We start from the raw sequence: 25,186 nt of genomic DNA on the forward strand, positions 1-25,186 counted from the left end.
AAAAAGGGATTCCTTTCCCCCTTGCGCTTCCAGGTGAGGCTTGCCTCGCCCTGCTTCAGCTCACGCTGGTCAGGCTGCAGCAGCTGACCAGCACTGATTGTCCGGCACTCCCTAGCGAGATGACCCCAGTACCTCAGTTGAAAACGCAGAAATCACCGGTCTTCTGTGTTGCTCGCGCTGGGAGTTGGAGACTGGAGCTGCTCCTATTCGGCCATCTTGCTCCGCCCCTCATATGGCCTTTTCTATGTGCATGCTTTCCTGGGTGGCTCTCCTAGGAAGAGAGAGAGAGAGAGAGAGAGATAATATCTCTTTCTCTTCTTATAAGGACATCCTCATAAGATCATAAGATTCTGATTTTTTGTTTGTTTGTTTGTTTTTTGTTTTTTTTCTTGAGACAGAGTTTCACTCTGTCACCCAGGCTGGAGTGCAGTGGTGCCATCTCAGCTCACTGCAACCTCTGCCTCCCAGGCTGAAGCAATCCTCCCATCTCAGCCTCCCAAGTATCTGGGACTACAGGTGTGTGCCACCACAGCTGGCTAAATTTTGTAGTTTTATTGGAGATAGAGTTCCACCACGTTGCCCAGGCTGGTCTGGAACTCCTGGACTCCAGTGATCCACTTGCCTCAGCATCCCACAGTGTTGAGGTTACAAGTGTGAGCCACTGTGCCCAGATGAAGAGATTCTTTGTAAGGAAACTCTTTCGCTTCTGTAATCTCATCATGAAAGTCCCAGTCTCCTGACCTAATCACCTTCCAAAGGTCGACCACCTAATACTGTCACATTGAGGGTTAGGGTTTCAACACGAGTTTTGAGGAGGACACAAACATTCACTCCATAACACAGTCTCTAATCACTTCTCTTCCGTTATCAGCTGGGGCCCTGGAACTCGGGACTGCGGGCCTCCTTGATGAGGCACGGATGTAGGGTAAGAAAGAGGGAAGAAGTGGCTAGGGGCAAATGTGAGGTACATTTCACCCCTGTCCTTCCTTTCTTCTGCACCACTGGAATATCCAGTTGAATGGGTAGACCAGAGGTCACTGAAAGTTTGGGGCTCTATTAAAGGGAACTTACATGGAAAGATACTTAGGACTGTCTAAAGGAAAAAAATTCAAAAGGAAAGCTTTCAAGAAGTTAAAGCTTTCACAGGTGGTCCTCTCTAGGACACATCCAGATTCCTGCCCTTGCCCACACGATCTCAGGTCTACCCTCCTCTGTGAGAGTCTCTCTTCAGATCTCCTTGGGCAAACCTGGACTGACGCCACAGGAAGCCACCTGACCCACGGGGTGGGTCATCTGGATCCATCTGTATCCTCAAAGCAAAGCCTTGCAACAAGTCCTGGGATTTGGGGTAGAATTAGGCTCTGTAGCTACAGCAGAATAGTTTTTAATGACCTTTGATTTCCCAAGTCTTGCAGAAAACTTTTGAGAGAGGGATGGTGGGGAGGAATTTAGGCATTGCAAGTCTAGTCCTTTTCAAGGTCTATCTCCAGTGTAAGTTACAGATATGAATTTTTGTTTCTGATTTTCCTGTGAGTAACAGTGTCCATGGATATACCCTCATCCACGAAGGAGACACACAGATACACATCTGCCATGGACAAATTCTGATTCTCAGGCAGGGGACAGTAAAGCCACAGGAGAATGAGAAATGTTTAGCCACACCAACTGCCAACCCTGTGTAGTTATCAGCAAGATTCCTCTCTTCCAGTGGATTTAGTATGCTAAATTATTATGCAAAGCAGAGTGAATTCCTTTTATCCATCTCTCTACTTTCAAGTAAGTGTCTTTTGGAAATGATAGGAAGGTGAAAAAATAAAAAGTGAACATGTGCATTTCTGATCCACATACATCTTAATGGCCGTTTCCTTAGCCAGGCAAAACTTATGCATTGGGTCTGTAAATGTCTTAGAAAAAGCTATTTACTTCCTTCTCTCTGGCCCAAATAGACATAGGGTGTGGATGGAGGTCATTCTTCAAGTATTGTTATTATCTCCTAAGATGCTACATTAATATGTTATCTAGTCTTAAGTTGTTTATGTATTCTTTCTTTCTTAGTTTACATTTAAAAATAGCCACTCAATAAAGCTCTCAGAGATGGTGCAGATGTCAAATAATATTGCCTGACTTTGCATGACAATATCTCATTTTATTCCCTAATTTAGTTTAATTCAAAACAGGGCTAATGTCTGTGAAATAGCCAATACAGAGACCAGCTGGAAACCTAACTGGCATCACAAGCTCCGCTCAGATTAACATTTCAAAAATGACACCATATGGTGAAGAGCTTTGGATTTTGTGACAAAGAAACAGAATAAATGCTGGACATTGCAAACCAGCCTAGACTACATCGAGTCACGCGCCGCCGTGAAATGTTCGTTAACTGGAATCATAGAACCCTCACCTACTTCCTTAGCTAGCTCCAGGAACAAGTTGTTTTTTATACAGTGTTTTAGCAGACATCTTTTATTATTTTATGGGAGAGCTAAGCAATCTCTGATTTGAATGTGTTATTTTCAAATTATTATGAACATTGAAACCATCCTATAAAACTATAAATATGCACCATAGAAAGGTTTTAGTTGAAAAACCTAGACACATTTTGATGTTTATACATACACAAAATCATTGAGAAAATGTTCTGAGATTTGCCAAAGAAATTTCCCTCAACTTTTATATTCATATGAACTTGAAAGGTAGTAGGTAAATGTGATCTATATATTTCTACTCACCTACTGTTAAATCTTTCAAATGATGTTTATTAAAAGCACAGAATCCATACAGGAGTCATTTTCAACTCCTTTTCCTTTTGTCTTTATTTTTGAGATGGAGTCTCACTCTGCTGCCCAGGCTGGAGTGCAGTGGCGTGGTCTCGGCTCACTGCAACCTCCGCCTTCCGGGTTCAAGCGTTTCTCCTGCCTCAGCCTCCCAAGTAGCTGGGATTACAGGTGCCTGCTACCACACCTGGTTAATTTCTTGTATTTTTAGTAGAGATGGAGTTTCACTATGTTGGTCATGCTGGTCTCGAACTCCCGACCTCGTGATCCGCCCGCCTCAGCCTTCCAAAGTGCTGGGATTATCGGCGTGAGCCACCGTGCTCAGCCTCAACTCCTTTCTGATAAACTCTTGAGATGCTTTTCCATCCCAAGCCGCCACCACTTCCTGATGGTGAGAGCCTGATGGTCTAAGAAATCATGTTGGAATGCGCCAAATAAAAACAGACAGCTAGGTAGAGATATATAGTATAGATATCTATAGATACACCAGTAAAGGGCCATGTAGCTTAAATGCAAATTTTTGCATATGGTACATTTTTTATTTGTTAAAAAGTGATGTTTAAATTTGCTATAAAGTTTATAATACATGTTTTTGATTTCAGCAAAAACCATAATGCATAAATTTGTCAGTCTGAGTGTTGTCTTTTGCTGACTTATGCTCTCAAGTTTGTCCCTGATGTTAATAGAACCTAGTTTTTTTGGTATTAAAATGTTGGGAGTTGGCATGCGTTCTTCAGAGCAGGGAACCCAGGATGTAATGTACATTGCTTCTTATTCCAAACCCCTCTAGGAAGCATACTGCTTAAAACCAAAAGGATACTGTTTTATCTGAACAGCCTTCTCCTGTGTTGCAGGGGTAATTTATTCCTGAAAAAATTCTTGAAGGAATAAATCATAAATCAAAAATGTAATTAGAAATAATTGAAATAGGGAATAATTTCATGTTTTGTTTTAACTTTCTGTTTTTAAAGAATTATAGACTCACAAGAAGTCCCCAAAAAATGTGCAGGGACAGGTAGTTCCTGGGTACCCTTCACCAAGTTTCCCCCAATGGTAATATTTTTGCATAACCATCAAAACCAGGAAATCAACATTGGTACAATCTATGTACATGCACATGTGTGTGTGTGTGTCTGTGTGTAGTTGTATGCAATTTTATCACGTGTAGGTTTGTGTGACAAACACCACAATCCAGCTACAAGGCTCTTCTGCCACCAGGAGTCTCCCTCTGGTTGTTCCTCATAGCCATACCCACCACCTTCCCTACCAAACCTAACCCCTGGCAACCACGAATCTGTTTTCCATTTCTATAAGTTTGTTATTTCAAGAACATTAAATAAATGGAATCATACAGAATGTAACTGTTTTTGAGATTGGTTTCAGAAAAATTTCCTTGAGATCCATCCAAATTGTTTTATCTGTCAATATTTTATTCCTTTTTATTACTATCTACTATTTCATAGTATGAATATATCACTATTTGTTTAGCCACTGAAGGACATTTGGATTATTTCTGGATTTTGTACATTATGAATAAAGCTGCTGTGAACATTTATGTACAGATTATATTTTGGTGAACATTTTCATATCTCTGGAATAAATATCTAAGAGTGCAATTGCCAAATCATATGACAAGTGCATATTTAATTTTTAATTTTGTAGGAAACTGCCAAATACTTTTTCAGAGTGGCTGTATCATTTTACTTTCCCATCAGCGATGCAAGAATGATCCAGTTTCTCTGCATCCTTGCTCACATTTGGTGTTAACATTCTTTAATTTTTTTTAACCATTTTTAATATTTTGGTTTTAATATACATTTTTCTAATTGCTAATGATGTTGAATATAGTTTTGCATATTTATTTACCATTTATATATCCTCTTCAATGAAATGTTTATGTCTTTTGTCAATCTTTCAATTGGACTGTGTGCTTTTTTAAAGCAATTTTTGGTCTTTTATTCCTTTTGTGTCTAAAAAATATTTTTTTCCTATTAGTTGATCTGAATTATTTCTTTTTTTTTTTACCATTGAGTTTTGAGAGTTCTTTTTATATTCTAAATACTAATCCTTTGACACATAATTTGTAAATGTTTACTCTCCATCTCTAGCTTATATTTTTATCCTCTTAACAGGGTCTTCTGCAGAGCAAAAGTTTTTAATTGTGATTAAGTACAATCTATCTATGTTTCCTTTTATGAATTGCATTACTGATTTCAAGTCTGTGAACACTGCCTAGCTCTGGATCTTGAAGATTTTTTCCTAAAAGTTTTATAGTTTTACATTTCATATTTAAGTTTGTGATCTATTTTGTGTTCATTTTTTTAAGGTATCAAATTTAAGTGTCGCGTCTTTCTTTTTTTTTTTTTTCCTTTCCTTGTTTTATTCTGCTATGGAAGTCCGATTGTTCCAATACTGTTTGTTGAAAAGGCTACCCTCCCTCCATTGAATTGCTTTTGCACTTTTGTTAAAAATCACTCGGACATACATCTGTGGGTCATTTCTGCTTCTTTGTTCTGTTCCATTGATCCACATGTCTTTCCCTCCACCAGTGCTGTCTTGATTACTGCAGTTATGCAATGAGCCTCAGCATTGGTTAGAGTGACTCCTTTAACTTTGTTCACCTTTTTCAAAATTGTTTTAGCTATTCTAGATTTTTTTTGCCTTTTCATATCAATTTTAGAATAAACTATGTCTATAAAAATGTTTGTTGAGATTTTGATAGAAATTCTGCTAAATCTATAGGTCTGTTTAGGGATACTTCATAACTCCACTACGTTGAATTTTCTAACATATGAATGCTATGTCTCTCTATTTAGGTTTTCTTTGTTTTTTTTTTTCATCAGCATTGTCTAGTTTTCAGTATTCAGATCCTGTACATGTTTTGTTAAGTCATGTGTTTTTAAGCCCTCAAACTGGCATTCACTTACACTAAAACAACATAATATCCCATTAAATTGGGCACAATGATTTTAATAGCTGTTAAAATAAGTTATGATAGTCCCTGATAAGGTGTTATCCCTTCATTAATTATAAAGCAGCTGTTTACTTGCTCTCGTTAAGCAATTTTACAGCCTTTATCACACTCTACTAGGTACTACATTCAGATGTAGTTCTGCCACTTACCAGCTCTGTAGTTTCAAGATGAATTAAGATTGCTTCATTAATCTGTGCCTCAGATCCCTCGTCAGAAAAATGGGATAATAATAGTACCCACCTCTTAGATTGAGTGAGGATTAGTAAATTAATATGTGCAAAATATTTAGCACAGTACACCACATATTGTCAATGCCCCCAAATTATATATTAATATTCTTTTACTATTGTAGGACAATCGCACAATTCAAACTGTATTGCAAAGCAAGCAAAAATGTAACAACAATAAACCAATTCAAAGACAAAGGAATGCAGTGAAACAGTGCGAGTGACATCATACTAAATAGACAAGTTGACGTCATAAATGGCATGATTCCTGAGGTTATTTCTGCTGCTATAAATGAGCATACCGTGAGTTTCCTGAGAGGATAATTTAATGCAATTCGAGCTAACTACATCTGCAAAGATGACTGCATGTGGCACAGGAGGTAAAGAAAATCCAAACTGGTTTCTATTAATGGGAAAAAAATGCCTCAGACGCCAAAGGAAGGGATATTACATGAAATGCTTCATAAATTTGAATTCTCGTAACCCAAATAGGCACATCTTGGATTATAACTATATTTATAGATCACTTCACTTGGTACTTATAAAATTGATTTCAGGCTTTAAATATTCCTCTCCTGTATCATTTTTACTTTTGAAATATGGTTCTCTAATACAGTTACTAGCTCCCTTGGCAGTGGTTATTAATAAAAATGTAGAATTCTAAGAACTTTGGGAGCTTTATTACTTTACTGATGTTGAGGTGTCTACAAATGAATGCCTTGTCTTTTCTATTAAGTCGGGGCTTGAAGCCCCAGGTGATCTTTCTCCTCTCAGCAGCATGGTTGGGACTTCCCTAACCCTCAAACCCTGATTTATTTTTATTAAGTCTTCATTGTGAAACCGACATAGCCCCTACCCAGCATGAACAATAGCTTTCTGAGAATCTCCTATATGCTTTCATCCATCAATTTATCATCTCTTTAACACGCAGGAAAGATAAACACCCAATTCTCCATGGTTTGGTTTCCCTCCTTAACATTCATTATAGCAAACCACCTCATGTCCTGCCAGAAAGGCTTAAATTGATTCCTGCCTGCGTGTCCCAGCTGGGGCGCTTGGCTTCATGTCAGTCCCCAGGCCTACAGATGAGCTGGATATATTTTGAATGCAGCTGTAGACCTTTCTAAAGAGCATAAGCCAAAATGAGTTCATAATCCCTGGAATGCATGCTCTATGTAGGCTTTCATTTGTTTTTGAAAAATTCCCAGAGCTGGTAATTTCAGATAGAGTTTCACTGGCCTCGACCCTTTTGCATCCATTGGGGAGTTTTGTTTCTTTGTCCATCTCCTGGACTCTCTGTTGCCTTTATGACATTTTTGTTATATTTCTGACTATTATAGGAAGAGAAGAAGATACATGTTCTTGATGTAAGGTCTTTAAATTCAGAATAGGGACACCCAACAAGGCTAGTAGAAGTTTGCTAAAACAGAGGATGGGAGGATGTGCTGTAAGATACACCTATTTGAACCCATGCTGTACTTAGGATGGAGCAGTAGGTTTGAAACTGAAGGATGGATGACTGAGTTTTAGTGGAAGGAAGATGTGATGTGAAATTATTAGAAATGATCTATTTTGTCTGATAAAATATTGGTGAGTCTGTCTTTATGTTTGTTGGCATAGCATTTATTATAATACATGCTTAATATATCAATAAATTAAATGCTTTAAATAGCATCAGCTTGATAGGGATCTAAAAACATACTTTCAGTACAGAGTTGGAAAATGTAATTGACTCATAATTATTCATAATACTAGTCTAAATGTGATAGATATTAGCAATTCTCTCATAAACGATGCTTTATATTACTTTGTCAAGCATAAACATTCTCTCTATATGGACTTCTAAACTTACAGAATTACTAAAATAAGAAATGATTCATTTTATGTAATTTGGGTTGTGGTTACCAAGAGGCTACAACATGTTTCATCTCTTCCTCTTTCCTTCCTCCACACAAAAAAGGAAATAAGACAGTTTATGAAAGTTTACATTTTAAAAGCAGTGCCTTATGGATCACAGCAGAGCTGGGCAACACAAGGAAAAAGAGTTAGAACCATCTTCAGGCTGGTGAGACTGCTGTGAATCTGGTGAGAGATAAAATTACAGAATGAGAATTAGAGGCAGGTGTGGGCATGCGCCATCCAACTCACCACGGAAAGAGGAGTCCTGGCTAGTGGACTCAATCATTGTGTTTTCCTTGGAATATCTAATTCAATGTTAGATGAACAGGCCTTAACTGTCCCTTCTTGAGAATCATTTCTTAAGATACTGTCTCCCTTAACTCTGATTCCACAATTTCTCCCCAGCCTTCTGGTAACCTGGTTTCCAATACAAGCCATTTGTTGACAGTAAATGAATGTGCTGATTGGGACAGTATGATCATCCACTCTCTTTGAGAATTGCATTTCTCACTGTAATTCAATAACTTAACATTCTGCTTATAATTTGATTCCCCTCATTAATTCAATAGATATATATTGATCACCTGCTACGTGCATCACTTGCTTAATGGGAAGGAAAGCAATACTTTGTGGATATGAACAGTGCCGTCTATTTGGTTGCAGAATTTCTCATTGTGAGTTAATAAATGGGCACTGTGCTGTGTGTGTATATGTGTGTGTATTTTAGTATCTATGTGTTTGATTAATCATGTACATCTGTTCTTGTGAAACAGCCTTCGTTTCACAAGATGGGTCTGGAACAATAACCTCAGGTTTCTGAGCCTGTAAGTTGCTTCTGTCAAGGTACACCTTTTGTTTTGAATGATCTAAACAATCAAGCAGATGGTATTGCCTTCATGTGCTCCTTGCAGCAAAACATTTGTACTTCATCCTTGTATCAACCTTAGGAATTCTCTGACAGCAAAGCAATGCTTCTTTGATACTTAAAAGGACACAGCTGACCTTGGATAAGGATTGCTTATGAAGCCCTTGTTCTCTGTTCAGCAGTTTTGGCCCACAGCATCAGACACAGCACTAACAGATAGTTCTCTTATGTGAGTAAAGAACTCAAGTAAACCACAGGAACAACTCCTAACCAAGAGGCAGGTGGCAAGTGACAGAATAAGAAGCCTTTACAATTTTTTTTTTCTAGATCACATTTACCTTAATATTGAAGGATTGTCATTTGTCAGAACCTGGCAAGCTTCACCCTTCCCCTAATCTATGAAAATCAAGTGTCAGTTTCATCAACAATAGCTGCCTGTTGGCCAAAATGAAGGCTGTTGAGGCAGAAAAAATCTGATAAAGTTTTACTGGAAGCCAAATGTGAGGATGGACCTGGAAAGACACATCAACAAAGTTGGGCGTGTTCCGGAGTCTGTTACAAGCTGGAAGCTAATGTGGTTTGGCTCTGTGTCCCCACCCAAATCTCATGTTGAATTGTAGTCCCCAGTTTGGAATAGGGGCCTTACGGGAGGTGAATGAATCATGGGGTTGGACTTCCCTCTTGCTGTTCTCATGAAAGAGTTCTCATGAGATCCGGTTGTTTGAAGGGGTGAGGCACCTCCCCCTTCCCTCTCTCTTTCTCCTGCTCTGGCCATGTGAAGACATGCTTGCTTCCTCTTTACCTTCCGCCATGATTGTAAGTTTCCTGAGGCCTCCCTAGAAGCAGAAGTCTGTAGAGCCTGCAGAACTGTTAGTGCAATTAAATCTGTTTTTTTCTTTGATTTCCAACTTTTATTTTAAGTTCAGGGGTACATATACAGGATGTGCAGGTTTGTTATAAGGTAAATGTGTGCCATGGTGGTTTGCTGCACAGATCATCCATCACCTAGGTATTAAGCCCAGCATCCATTAGCTATTCTTCCTGATGCTCTCCCTCCCCCACCTCCCCAACCCTCTGACAGGCCCCACTGTGTGCTGCTCCCCTCACCATGTGTCCTTGTGTCTCATTCAGCTCCCACTTATAAGCAAGAACATATGGTGTTTGGTTTTCTGTATGTGTGTGTGTATTTTAGTATCTATGTGTTTGGTTTTCTGTTCCTGCATTAGTTTGCTGAGGATAATGGCTTCCAGCTCCATCTGTGTCCCCACCAAGAACATGATCTCATTCCTTTTTGTGGCTGCATAGTATTCCATGATGTATATGTACCACATTTTCTTTATCCAGTCTATCATTGATGGGCATTTGGATGGAGTCTATGTCTTTGCTATTGTGAATAGTGCTGCAATAAACATATGTGTGCATGTGTCTTTTTTTTTTTTTTTTTTTGAGACGGAGTCTTGCTCTGTCGCCCAGGCTGGAGTGCAGTGGCCAGATCTCAGCTCACTGCAAGCTCCGCCTCCTGGGTTTACGTCATTCTCCTGCCTCAGCCTCCCGAGTAGCTGGGACTACAGGCGCCCGCCACCTCGCCCGGCTAGTTTTTTGTATTTTTTTTTTAGTAGAGACGGGGTTTCACCGTGTTAGCCAGGATGGTCTCGATCTCCTGACCTCGTGATCCTCCCATCTCGGCCTCCCAAAGTGCTGGGATTACAGGCTTGAGCCACCGCGCCTGGCAGCATGTGTCTTTATAATAGAATGATTTATATTCCTTTGGGTATAAACCCAATAATGGAATTGCTGGATTAAATGGTATTTCTGCCTCTATAAACCTCTTGTCTTTATAAATTACTCAGTCTCAGGTATTTCTTTATAGCAGTGCAATAATGGACTAAAACAGAAGGCTTTTACAGGAAAGTTTAGGAGAAGAGTAGGGGACTCCTCATACCAAAGTTGTTCTTTTCAGTAGAGAGTAAAATACAGAAGTTACAGTCATTGGTTATAGATTACAATATATAGGCCAACATGTTCTATGTGCAAGACAATCCTTAAAACTTCATGATTCAGAAATAAGTCAGTGTGCTTTTCAATGTCAGCAGATTATGTACTTATCAGTACATCAACAGTTGGAGGAACTCACAATAAGATTTGAGAGACTCAGATAAGATTCTTTACTCAAGGGCAGGATGTAAGCCATGTATCCCAAGACCTCCTTCAGGCGGGTTAATTTGGAAGTCTGCCACATGTGACCTGTAGGTCATCTGGCCTGACAAGATGCTGAAAGTAACCTGTGGGTATTCTATATTTTCCACAATGAGTTAGGAGAGTGAGTGCTTGCTTCAACTTTGCCATAACCTTCTTATATGATTCAGATGATCCTGGGTCTCAGTTTTCCCATTTTCTTGATGAGAGTGTTGGGATAGATAACAGTGATTCTCAGATTATTATTAGCAGCATAATTCTTTCTATAGAAAGATGCTTACACAGAATCTCTAAATGTAAAACAGATAAATACAGAATTGCTCAAGTTATAGCAGGAAAGGAGGAGCTCTGAGCCCTGCTGGTTTGCTTGCTCTTTTTTCCTCAATCTCTATGACATCCCTGGAGTCTGCTCCCTCGTGGGGATTTAGTCTTGTTTGAAAACTACTGGATTAGATGGGCTCTGTAGTACCTTCCACATATAAAGGTCTGAGATTCTACTTTTAATATTGCTTTCCTCTAATTTTCCAGATACCATGCCAGTATCTATCATCTATTATCTATCAATCTATCATCTACCTTTGATTAAGAGCATAGTTCTGGAAGTGTAATGCCTGGGTTTGTGTTCTAATTCTGACACTTTACTGGATATGTGACCTACAGCAAGCAAGGTAACCTCACTGTGCCTCCATCTTCATGAAAAGGTGGGGGCAGAAAGTTTAAATTTTAAAAACCTCCAAATGTTGCTATGTGTATTGCATAGGCAAATGTGCTGAGTATAATGTAAGAATTCAACAAATGTTAGCCATTATTGTTATCACAATCAGGTTAAACCTTTGAAGTTTAAAACACATTTAAAATGTATATAAGGAGTGTAAGGGGACTGGCCCTTCTCCCTCAAAAACTGATCCTGGACGCCAGAATTTAGGAGCTGAAGCGGAAGACAGCTGAGCTAAGAAGCAGCCCTAAGAAGGTAGAGGATGGGGCTGGGTCAGTGGGTGCTTGTTAAGCAGAGGCTAAGAGCAGTCTCTTCTCTTAAAGCTGCTGACTATGGCGACAGAATGAGACTCTGTCTATAGTCACGATAATGCACAGTTTGAATATTTACATAACTTGTATACTGTACTGGCTTTTATCCCCAAATGGCATTGCAGAACTTCAAGCCCCTTGAAAACTCAACCCAATACATATATTTTTAATAAGTACTCAGGAAGTATGGCTCAAATGAGCTTATGAATATCAGCAGTTATTTTCTCCTCTATTTCTAGCTCAGACTCACTTCCCTGGATTCTGGGTAGTCAGCTGGGTGCTTCTGTGCCTACTGGTGGGCAGTGCTGAGCCAGTGGGCCCTGCCATTGGTGGAGCATTGAGGCTGCCATTACTCTGCCTTGTTCATTGGGCATCAGTGACCCTAATGCAGTGGAGCCCACAAGGCAGAAAAATGGTAATCTTAGCTTCTTGGATGTAGACGGGGCAATGCCTCTCTACCTAGCTAGCTCCCTTATACTGCATTAAAGGGACCAGGCCTCCACATGACCACATGGCCATAGAGTCCTAAGGCCAACTAAAGAAACCAACTGCGTAGATCTTGGGTCGCCTTCCTGCCACCTCACATCTGTTAACTCCTCCAAATAGCCACGTGTCATCTTGGGAGTATCTTAACACCTTGAGTTTTCAAGGGGCTTGAAGTTCTGCATCTTGGGAGTATCAGAGAAAGAAAGAAATCTGAAAGACTGTTTATTTAAAAGAGACTGTTTAAATGGAAAGAGTGGGATCTACTGTAAGTTGGTAAATTTTAGACACATACTCCCACCTTTTTCTTCATCCTGTGATCACTCCATTGGCTATATAAGTCCTCCTCTTCTGTTCTAGAGACCTATGAGGGCTAGGACTGTGGAGTGGTGGGCTGTTCACACAAGAAATTTTGGAAAGAGCATGGTGGCTGAGCACTGTGTTTAGGGTACTTTTTTTAAGCCAGACACGCAGTGTGAGAGGCACTCACTCTTGCAACGGTGGGTGGTTCTTCCCAGATTGCTGCCAAAGGGACAGCTTGGTGCTGAGTCAGCTCCCCACATACAGACTGTAGTTTCAATTTTGTAGGAAATATTTTCTAGCTAATGAGGTATGGATGTTATAAGCTATGACCAGAGCTATGGCCATATTTTTGAAGCCCACCCCAAAAGGAATCCAGCAGACATTTATATGTGATATTTATTAAGTCATTTTTTCTGACAATTGATTTCACCCTATACCTTCAGGGAACTAAAAGCAACAAGGCAGGGTCTGTTCTCCTTGCCACTCTCCAGTGGTGGCCAGGGGCACCATTACTCCTAAAGTAATCTGAGGCTGCCCTTATGCTGTCTGTAATTCATCCCATCTCCCTCCTTCATTTCCTGTGACTAGTCTGTAATAAACCTTTTCTGTTCTCACTCTGCAAATCTTTCCTATCTATCTCCACGTCACACGCTTCCCACTTTACACCTGAACCGTGGCCTTTTAGCTTCTTCATCGATTGTATTTGATCCTCCCCCAAACCATCTGATAAATTTTTGGGAATCTAACATCTCACTTCATTATCCTACTCAATATTAATGTTAAACTGACCTGTCCCCAACCTCATTTCCTGTCTCCACAGTCAGAATTACATTCAAGAGTCAGCCAAGAGCTGCACAACTTTTAAATGCAGGGCATAACATCAAACCAATGCTCATGGTTTGGAAACTTAAGAGGCTGGCGATTTCTATGCCAAGCCTACAGTGGGCCCCTCTATGTCTTCATTCATTTCCTTCTTTGGTTCATGCCATTAGATTGGAGGTCAAGTTTACATCTCACGTATGGCCCCCGGCCACTGCACCTCATATCCAGTCAGTGTGATCTATTCACTGCCCGTGCCATGAACAAATCACCTTGTGAGCCTTTGCTCAGCAAGACCTCCCTTGCTGTCTCTACCTATTCACATCAACTCATATTTCTCCCTGTCCATGAAGCCTTTCTTTCATGATCAACACAGGTTTGGCAGAGCTTTCTTTTCCATCTGAATTTTTATAAACAGTAACTTGAGTGGTACAGACCAATTACATTGCACCTCCATGCCTTATTTCTTATTAAAGATGTTCTCATTTCCCTTTCCGTTTTTAACTGTAAGAATGCCAGAGTCTAATCACCGTCTCTCGTCTATTTGCTTGTGTTGTGGGTATATAGGTCAGTTCCCCCAGATATCAATGCTAGTAATTCTACCAGGAACAAGACTGTATCTCATGTTTACTTTACATCCCCACAGTTTCTAATATCTTGTTCTGCACAGGGTGGATGCTCCGTAAATACTGATTGACTAATGAATTAATTCTATGACACGGCCATGCTTATCATGATACCTCATGTGGACCACACAATCAATTCCAGAATGATAAGGTAAAGTGAATAACTGCTCCCTTGGAAGACACAACGCATGTTTCAGAACTGAGTAGTATATCTTCAAATAGTAACGATTACTGCTAATATTGACAGAGGGCACATATTGCTCAGCACTATTCTAAACACCTTTATCTGTGAGATGGGTACTATTATTATCCCCACTGTTATAGACAAGACAACAGGCAAAGCTATTAGTTGTAAAATCAGAATTTGAAGGAATGAAGTTTGGCTTTATATTCTTAACCATCACATGAATGCCTTTAGGTCATTGGAACGTCATGGTTTTTAGCAATCAAAAGCGGCACTAAGAAAAGTCTCTGAGAAGCCTATATGAGGTTTTGCTGATAGACTTGACAATGACTAAGCCAAAGGCCAAATTTTATGTGTCTAATGTGTGAAAAATACTCTGAACATCTTTTTAACTACTGATAAGCTCTTGAGGACATGAACATGCATGTCCTAACAATCACAACAGCAGTGCCAACTTCAAAAAACAAAGACAATGCAAGGTACAAACTTGATGACAAATATACTTTGAGAGATCTGATTTCTGTTCATATTAACATATTAGTCACATGTTTTCCAAATATTACAATAGTTTTTCTGTAAAGGGCCAGAGAGTAAATCTTTAAGGATTTATGGATCACAAGGTCTCTGCAGCAACTACCTGGCCACTGCAGTGCAAAAGCAGCTAGGAACAGCATGCAAATGAATGGACATGGCTTTGTTTCAATAAAATCTTATCAATACAAAAAGACAGTGTGCTGCATTTGGCCTGTACGCCATAATTTCCTTACCCCTAGTTTAGATAATCATTTCTGTCTTGTCAGTTACCACTGGAATTGTGCAGGGTCGAATCCATGTCTTTCAAATTATTCCCTCTGCCCTTCTGTTAGGAACCACTGAATAAAGGGACTACTTTTTAATTTCTGTCAGGCTTTCCTTTATCTTCCCATCTATGGATTTTTAAAAATGTTTCTCAGATATTAAATCAATTTCAGGCTCTAAATATTGCTTCACATGCATTGACTTTTAAGAACCTGGGAAGACATAGTATTCAATTTTAGTTTCCTGTAATTTGGAACTGCTCATTATTGATGCTTCAGATCTGCTTCTGATCCTTAGTTCTCAGATATCCTGGGAAGAAAATATATGAACAGAAAAGGGAAGGGATAGAAAAACAGAATAAGGGAAATCAGAGAAAGAGAAGACAGGGAAGAGATGAGGGAGCAGGGACTCTGAACTCTGAAGAGCAGAAATATATATGGCACTCTTCAGACTACTCTAATACAGAGCAACTTACAGAACACCTGGCACTGGATAGCGTATAAATGCAACAGCCTTTTCCAGGAGCTACACACAAAATATAGAACCCGAGTAGGTGTTGCCTAGAACAATGGAACAAACAACCATTAAATATTTTATAAAACGTATAGAACTAATGCATGGACTTTCCCCAAAAAGGTCACAGATTCAGAATGAAAGTATGTTAAAAAATTTTTATTTGGTTTCTATTTGTATTAAATAACATTTCTTCTGACTTCAAATGAAGGTGGTAGCACATCTCTCTTGATGACAGAACGGTTACTGTACACAAGACATTGGTGAGCCTTCACTTGATCCTTCTGTTTACAGAGACAAGTATGAGGGATGCTATGCTCAGGAATCTGATCAAGTTTGAGGGAAAGAAAAGGGACTTTTAGATGCTGTGACCAGGCCTTGATGTAACCAGATGATGCTTATTGGGGGCAGCTGGCTCAGTGGCATAAAGAGGCTTTGCTTTTCCTGGTTTTTGGTCTCTGGGCATGAGAAGAAGGAGAATGAATCTGTGAGAAATGATACATTCTGAAGAATAAAGTCAGTACATGTTATATTTAAGGAAATATTTATCTTCCTTAATATGAATTGAGATTGCAATTTTCTGAAAATTCTCTGATAATATTGGCAGAAAATTGCAGTGAATGTGTCAATCCAATGCTTCTCTGCTGGCTAACCAGGAAGAATGAGAGAGTTAGCTGGACCTGTGGGGGAAATTAGCACTTCACCTCCCTGTCGTCTATCCTCCACTGTGTTGTTATTCATGGCTAGATGTGGATTTGGGACTCCACTACTGCAGATATCTTATGGTTGAATCCTAAAATAAAATAAACTCTTGGGGTCAGGCAGTAGGTTGCTCCTAAAAGGTGGATATAGGCCTGTGATTTAAAGGTTTGTAGAAAGAATCTATCTCAGAAGAGAGAAGACGGAGGAAAAAAGAGACTAACATGGATGTGTCTTCATGGGACTCACCTGAGAAGGGCTTACTTTTTAATTTTTTATTTTATTTTTTTACTTTTCCCATGAACTCTGGAATAACTACATTTAACTAAAGGTTTTAGTCATGTCCTACTAGACATGACTTTACCCCCAACTCTTTCGTAGAGTGAGCTTACCCTGTATTTTGTGATATGGGTGGTGATTGGAATTAAGAGATGCCATATTAATGGGCCCCTCCGAGGGAGCTTTGCACAGCAGAGTGGGTGTAAGAACTCATGGAGGTGGGGCGTGGGAGTTCCTGGCAGAGCTGAGACACCTTGGTGGATGTGGGAGGAAACAGGGAGAAGCAGCTGCCAACTGAATGACATAGAAGCAGATGCAAGATCCTAAAACAATCTTCTCAAGAGGAAAATAAATATTGCTCTCAAAATCAGAGAATCAGCAGCAAGGTTCTATGCTGATTCACTTGGCTCTAATGTCTTACTCCTACAGATTGCCGGAAATAAAACATTTTAAGAACTCTGACGTTATGAGAAATTATCAGATGCATCTAGCTGTAAATGCACAAATCTTACTTCCTCGCCTTGGGCCTTTGAAACTGTCTTCAATATTTGCTAAAAACAACTACTTAGGCAGTTTGTCTTCTCCTACCTAATGTGGCAATTCAATTCCTCAATTAGATTGTTGCTACTGTTGACTGATTAAAACAGAATGGCATGCAATGGCGTGTAAGTACTGGGCTTTCTCCTTTGCAGTCAGGTGGACTGTTATAGTCCCTAGCACCATACTTATTCCTTCCATATTTCTCCCTTGCATAAATTTCTGCCTGGCTTAAAGGAAAAGGAGCCTCTCTTTGGATGCTCTGTTTCTGGAAATGGGAGTAGAACTGGGCAGATGCAGGTGAGAGGTGGGTGCCAATGGAGTTAGATTAAACATTTTAACATTGAGCAGGAAGCATGTTCTTTAAAATCAGATAGACACACTTACTTTGGGATACAAGGCAACTTTCCTAACCTCTCTAAGCCTCAGTTACTTATCAGTAAAAGAAGGAATAATAATGGAACATTCTAATTAGGGTTGTTGTAAAAAATTATATGAAAAAGGCATTAAAAACATTTAGGACAATGCCTGGGTCATGGTTAACACTCCATAAGTACTCTTTATTCAATAGATACTTCTTGAATATCAAAATATTAAAGCTGATCAACATAACAATTTGAAAGATCCTATCACTATTTCCAGTGGGAATAATTTGAATTCTGATTTCCTGTTTCTGATGCTAGATAGGAAAAGTGGTAGCCTCTCCTTTGCTCCCGATTAGCATCTATATGAGTGGATTTTATGTAAATGAGACATTTGCATTCATAGTGACTGGAGAAATGAGTTCTAAATCATGTGGACTGTTTGGCACCTCATTTTCTTGTTTTCTAGTGTTGCACCAATGCCTGCCTCTAATGCACCTGGGTCTTCATGTCTGACTGAAGTCATTAAAAAAATATGTGAACTGCCTTTTTTAAAATTAATGACATATGCTTCCACTCTTTACATTTTAGACAAATAATCAAAATTTCCAACACAGATATGGGTAATTCTTTATTTAAGTGAAATCTCACCACTTACATACTTACCTTTGGAATTGTCAGTTCACCAGTATGAGGAACAAATGGAAAAACTTTCTGATGCTGGTGCTGTCATGAGCTTTTCATTTCAGTGTAATCATGTGATTAAATATATTTTGTTAATTTGCTGGGATATTTCCCTTTCTTGGAATGTCTTCTGAACTCCTCTCTTATTTGTTATATAGCAACAACAGTAACTCTGTGCTAAACGTTGATCTAAGTCCTTTACATGTTTTAATTAAATTTAACCTGGCATCCGCTTAAGACAGCAGATACTATTTAATCTCATTTTTACAAGAGAGAAAATTAAAGCTTAGCAATGTTAAACAAGTTGTTTAAGACCACACAGCTATTACACAGCAGAGTTGGGATTCACAGCCAGGTAGATTTTTCCAGAATTCATAGTCTTAAAAATTGTATTATGTTGCCTCTCCATTTAGTTCTATCTTAAACTTTCCTAAGGCTCAGCTCAGTGCCACTTCTTTCTGATCTACCTTTCCTGCCCAAACTCTGTACCTCCCCTTCCCCAATTCCTTTAGCATTATTTCATTTGTGTCATTCATTTGTCATTTAGGTAACCCTACCTATCATTGTCAATTAACTGTCTCAAGTTAGGTCTTGTCTCTCCCAAAAGATTGGACTCCACATATTATACCTTTTAAATCTCTTCCTTGAAGAAGGTGGTGATGAGTAAAAAACGCTCACCTTAACAATTCCTCTCTACACTCGAAAATTGCGACATAATTTTACCAAATGTAATGTGAGGAATCAAATGGTCAAGGTAGAAGTTCTTTTTACCTGTTCCTTCGTATGAGGCAGAAAACCAGTCTGAGCTAGGAAGAAACTACACATTTAGGTTCTTGGATTGAGTTCCTTGGTACCTGGTGTGAATGATCATCTTGAGTCCATATGTTCTGAGAGCTGTTTCACTCTGGCCAAGATTTTACTATACAGCTTTATTTATTAACATTAACAAGAATCATGGGGCTGGACCCTCATGACTCAAATGGAAAGTTTACACCTACTAAGAGAGTCCAGAGCAAGACAATTAGCACTTACGTTTTCAGCTTGAATGGATGGAAACCATCTGAGAATTAGAAAGCCCGCCAAAGTGGCCAGCACAATGAAAATCAAGTTTTCAGAAATGGCTAACTGAATACTGTGACTGACTAATTATTTTCAGAAACATTCCATAGCCCGAATTTCTCAAAACCCAGATCACATTGGTTTCTTTCTAAAATGCATGTTGCTTAAATTATTGTTCCACAGTCATTCTTATTCCCTCTATGGGAGAAAATAAGTTTCAAAATAAGAGAAATACTCTCTTGTTGGCAGCTGAAAATAGGGGAAACTAGATACGGCCGACCTCACTAACTGGACTTTTTTTGTCTGCATTGTAAATTTCACCACTTATGGTCATTGGGCAAAAATCAATATTTAAGCAAGTAATTTTAAGCAAATACATAAGTTAGCGGATAGCTGATAGGATTCCATTATTACAGTTTAATTCCTCAAACCATGGATGAGATTCATGGCTGCAATGCCGTGCTAACCTGACATCGGTATAAGCTCTGACCCTCTTAGGGTCAATGCTAGCTTAAAAATACTGATAGGCAGAAGAAAGCAGCAAAGGAGAGCTTTCTTTATTAATAGCTACCTGGAAAAACAGTGTGATACAGAAAGCAGCACACCATTTCTCGCTAGATGTGAAAATAGGGAGGAGGATTGTTCTTTGGAGAAATCTAAAAGAGCTATTGATCTTCCAATGCTTTTTTGGAAATGCCTATATTGCTTTATGTTGCATTTTCATTCATTCATAGTTGCTTCTGCTAATAAAGGTCCTCTGGTGGCAGTAATTCTTTTCAGCAGATTGAAGTCATTTAGTAATGAAATCCTTGGTGTGTTCACTAACATGAAGTGCGATCTGTCCTTGCACCTGGTACACATTCAGTTTTACAGACAGTCGCATTGCTATTCATGCCTTTTGTTTAGTCACACAAGGGAACTAGAACAAGAAGTGCAGATTTTCACCTTGGCTTTTGTAAGGTACCTTATGAGCTACACGCCTCCTTAGAATAAGCTTGGCAGTCCTAGTTCTTAGGCAACAATGATTTGTAACTGGACTTAAGTAAAAGGGAACATTAATTGCTAGCAATTAGTAGTTCACAGGGATTTTTTCTTTTTTTTTTTTCTTTTTTATTTTGAAGTAATCAATCCCCCTGAGAAAAGTGAGGACTAGAAAAAGCAAGGTTTTAGCTTTAGAATTCAAGCATTTCAAGTTTAGTGTCATACCAATGCTTCATTCTAGTCTTAGTTTGGAGCTCTCAGAGCTTCATGTCACCCTCTCTCTTTTTAAATTTAATATTGTTTTATCAAAGTTATACATGTACATTGTTTAAAAAGTCAAACCTTCTACAAAGCTCACAACGAAAAACAGCAATATCCTGTCCCACCCTTCCCTCCTCCATTCCAACTCCCCAGAGACTACCTCTTTCAACTTTAAGCTGTTTCTTCTGCTGTTTATTGCCATATTTCTAAATAACTTGCTTGTAGTGTTATTTCTTGACTTGTTTCCCATTCTAGGTCTTATTTAATGGCCCCTTACTAATATGGAAGGCAATAACTTAGTGCTCTTAAAGTCACCTCCCACAACCCCAAGATATGTCTCCCTCTTCATCCTCTCTTTTTGTTGCATTATGATTTTTGATTAAATCAATATTCACTGTTTACATTGTTGGTATTATGTAACTATTCACAGCTGTGAAGTGTAGCAAGATACGGTTACAGCTCTTATCTTTTATAAGTTAGGTTTTCCTGGGGTAAATAATTGACTCTTTTTGTCTGTTTCTCTTTCTTTTTCTCTTTCCTTAGGTTTCTGTGTAGCTGAACACCAATTATCGCTAATTTATTTCCAAACTGTCAGTCAGAAGTGTAAATCTTCTCTCAAGTACAACCAGGGCATGTGAAAACAATGTAACCTATCTACGTCCTTTTTGTGGGGAGGTAGAGCGCTGGGAGTACATCCCTCTGGAGGTTCTCTTTCCTATTCTGATCTGGACTGTCTGCCAAGGCATGACACACAACTGCCATCCTTCAGCCTCCCCCTCGCCACCTTGTGAAGGTTCTCTTAACTTGCCTCTGTCATGGATCTCTTTTTTCCTGCATCCCTTGTCTTCCCCTTTCTTGTTTTTCTCCCATATTCTAGTTGAGAAAAATGCCATTTAGGAGTTGATCAAGAAAGGGACATAGGAAGCAAAGTTTTGGAGACCTTACATGTCTGATGATGATTTCATTTTATCCTCACACGTGATTTCTAGTTTAGCCAGGTCTAGATTCTAAGATGAAAGTCAGGTTGCTGCAGAATTTTTGCAAGCACTGCTCCTGCTGTCAGGGCATCCAGTGTTCCCATTGAGAAATCTGATGTGATATTAATTCTTCATCCATTGAATGGACTTTTTGCTTTTTAATTCTCTTTGGAAATTAGTGGGCCTTTTTATTGTCCCTGGTGATCTGAAATTTCTTAATGATGTGGCTTATAATGCATTTTTCTTTCATTGCTTTTGTTAGTACTTTTAATCTGGAAACTCCTGCCTTTCAGTTTGGAGAATTTTTTTGAAAAAAAAAAAAAGTTTGATAGTTTCTTTCTTTCTGTTTTATCTACTTTTTTTCTAATGCTCTTATTATTCTGATTTTGGATCTCCTGGATTGATGCTAATTGTTTCTCCCCTTTCCTCTCTTATATTTCACCTATTTTTTTTTACTCTGTCTTTTGAGAGATTACTTAGCACTATCCTCAAATCCTGTTATTGAAATTTTTTTCCTTAATAAACTTTAATTATAAAGATATTTACTACAGCATGATTTGCAAAATTAGGAAAATGAAAACCACTTTTACTTATTTAAATACTGAACCTTTCTTTTCTTTTCTTCTTCTTCTTTTTCCCCAGGCTCTTGCTCTGTAGCCCAGGCTGGAGTGTAGTGGTACAATCATAGTTCACTGCAGCCTCAACTCCCTGGGCTCAGGTGATCCTCCTGCCTCAGCCTCTTAAGTAGCTAGGACTACAGTTATGTGTCACCATGTCTGGCTGATTTTTTTTTTTTTTAATTATATGTTCTGGGATACATGTGCAGAACGTGCAGGTTTGTTACATAGATATACATGTGCCATGGTGGTTTGCTGCACCCATCAACCTTTCATATACATTAGGTATTTCTCCTAATGCTATCTCTCTCCTAGCCCCTGACTCCCCTGCAGGCCCCGGTTTGTGATGTTCCCCTCCCTGTGTCCGTGTGTTCTCACTGTTCAACTCCCACTTATGAGTGAGAACATGTGACGTTTGGTTTTCTGTTCCTGTGTTAGTTTGCTGAGAATGATGGTTTCCAGCTTCATCCATGTCCTTGTAAAGGACATGAACTCATCCTTTTTTATGGCTGCCTGGTATTCCATGGTGTATATGTATCACATTTTCTTTAGCCAGTCTATCATTGATGGGCATTTGGGTTGGTTCCAAGTCTTTAGTTTCTATTTTCATTTAAATTTCCAAAAGTACTGTACATTTTGGTTTCTGAATGCTCATGTTTTTGCTTTCTTTTCTTATTTCATGGATGCAACATCTTTTCTTTTTTTATTTTATTTTATTTTATTTTATTATTATTATACTTTAAGTTCTAGGGTACATGTGCATAACATGCAGGTGTGTTACAGATGTATACTTGTGCCATGTTGGTGTGCTGCACCCATTAACTCGTCAGCACCCATCAACTCGTCATTTATATCAGGTATAACTCCCAATGCAATCCTTCTCCCCTCCCCCCTCCCCATGATAGGCCCCAGTGTGTGATGTTCCCCTTCCCGAGTCCAAGTGATCTCATTGTTCAGTTCCCACCTATGAGTGAGAACATGCGGTGTTTGGTTTTCTGTTCTTGTGATAGTGTGCAAAGAATGATGGTTTCCAGCTGCATCCATGTCCCTACAAAGGACACAAACTCATCCTTTTTAATGGCTGCATAGTATTCCATGGTGTATATGTGCCACATTTTCTTAATCCATTCTGTCACAGATGGACATTTGGGTTGATTCCAAGTCTTTGCTATTGTGAATAGTGCCGCAATAAACATACATGTGCATGTGTCTTTATAGCAACATGATTTATGATCCTTTGGGTATATACCCAGTAATGGGATGGCTGGGTCATATGGTACATCTAGTTCTAGATCCTTGAGGAATCGCCATACTGTTTTCCATAATGGTTGAACTAGTTTACAATCCCACCAACAGTGTAAAAGTGTTCCTATTTCTCCACATCCTCTCCAGCACCTATTGTTTCCTGACATTTTAATGATTGCCATTCTAACTGGTGTGAGATGGTATCTCATTGTGGTTTTGATTTGCATTTCTCTGATGGCGAGTGATGATGAGCATTTTTTCATGTGTCTGTTGGCTGTATGAATGTCTTCTTTTGAGAAATGTCTGTTCATATCCTTTCCCCACTTTTTGATGGGGTTGTTTTTTTCTTGTAAATTTTTTTGAGTTCTTTGTAGGTTCTGGATATTAGCCCTTTGTCAGATGAGTAGATTGCAAAAATTTTCTCCCATTCTGTAGGTTGCCTGTTCACTCTGATGGTAGTTTCTTTTGCTGTGCAGTAGCTCTTTAGTTTAATGAGATCCCATTTGTCAATTTTGGCTTTTGTTGCCGTTGCTTTTGGTGTTTTAGATGAAGTCCTTGCCCATGCCTATGTCCTGAATGGTACTACCTAGATTTTCTTCTAGGGTTTTTATGGTATTAGGTCTAACATTGAAGTCTCTAATCCATTTGAATTAATTTTCGTATAAGGAGTAAGGAAAGGATCCAGTTCCAGCTTTCTACTTATGGCTAGCCAATTTTCCCAGCACCATTTATTAAATAGGGAATCCTTTCCCCATTTCTTGTTTCTCTCAGGTTTGTCAAAGATCAGATGGCTGTAGATGTATGGTATTATTTCTGAGGACCCTGTTCTGTTCCATTGGTCTATATCTCTGTTGTGGTACCAGTACCATGCTGTTTTGGTTACTGTAGCCTTGTAGTATAGCTTGAAGTCAGGTAGTGTGACGCCTCCAGCTTTGTTCTTTTGACTTAGGATTGTCTTGGCAATGCGAGCTCTTTTTTGGTTCCATATGAACTTTAAAGCCGTTTTTTCCAATTCTGTGAAGAAAGTCATTGGTAGCTTGATGGGGATGGCATTGAATCTATAAATCACCTTGGGCAGTATGGCCATTTTCACGATATTGATTCTTCCTATCCATGAGCATGGTATGTTCTTCCATTTGTTTGTGACCTCTTTGATTTCACTGAGCAGTGGTTTGTAGTTCTCCTTGAAGAGGTCCTTTACATCCCTTGTAAGTTGGATTCCTAGGTATTTGATTCTCTTTGAAGCAATTGTGAATGGAAGTTCATTCCTGATTTGGCTCTCTGTTTGTCTGTTACTGGTGTATAAGAATGCTTGTGATTTTTGCACATTAATTTTGTATCCTGAGACTTTGCTGAAGTTGCTTATCAGCTTAAGGAGATTTTGGGCTGAGACAATGGGGTTTTCTAAATATACAATCATGTCATCTGCAAACAGGGACAATTTGACTTCTTCTTTTCCTAACTGAATACCCTTGATTTCTTTCTCTTGCCTGATTGCCCTAGCCAGAACTTCCAACACTATGTTGAATAGGAGTGGTGAGAGAGGGCATCCCTGTCTTATACCAGTTTTCAGAGGGAATTTTTCCAGTTTTTGCCCATTCAGTATGATATTGGCTGTGGGTTTGTCATAAATAGCTCTTATTATTTTGAGGTACGTTCCATCAATACCAAATTTATGGAGCGTTTTTAGCATGAAGGGCTGTTGAATTTTGTCAAAGGCCTTTTCTGCATCTATTGAGGTAATCATGTGGTTCTTGTCTTTGGTTCTGTTTATATGCTGGATTACATTTATTGATTT

The 25,186-nt window shown here is 39.0% G+C and overlaps 1 long non-coding RNA gene across 1 annotated transcript; it reads left to right on the forward strand.

Moving 5' to 3' along the window:
- The first annotated feature begins 11,501 nt into the window (after window positions 1–11,501).
- On the forward strand, window positions 11,502–21,180 carry LOC117095401. Its single transcript, XR_004441958.1, has 3 exons — window positions 11,502–11,603; window positions 14,237–14,343; window positions 21,093–21,180. It is a non-coding gene; the product is annotated as an uncharacterized LOC117095401 (long non-coding RNA).
- The last annotated feature ends 4,006 nt before the right edge of the window (window positions 21,181–25,186 follow it).

This window comes from Trachypithecus francoisi, unplaced genomic scaffold, assembly GCF_009764315.1.
Source record: "Trachypithecus francoisi isolate TF-2019V2 unplaced genomic scaffold, Tfra_2.0 Lachesis_group13, whole genome shotgun sequence".
NCBI lineage: Eukaryota > Metazoa > Chordata > Mammalia > Primates > Cercopithecidae > Trachypithecus > Trachypithecus francoisi.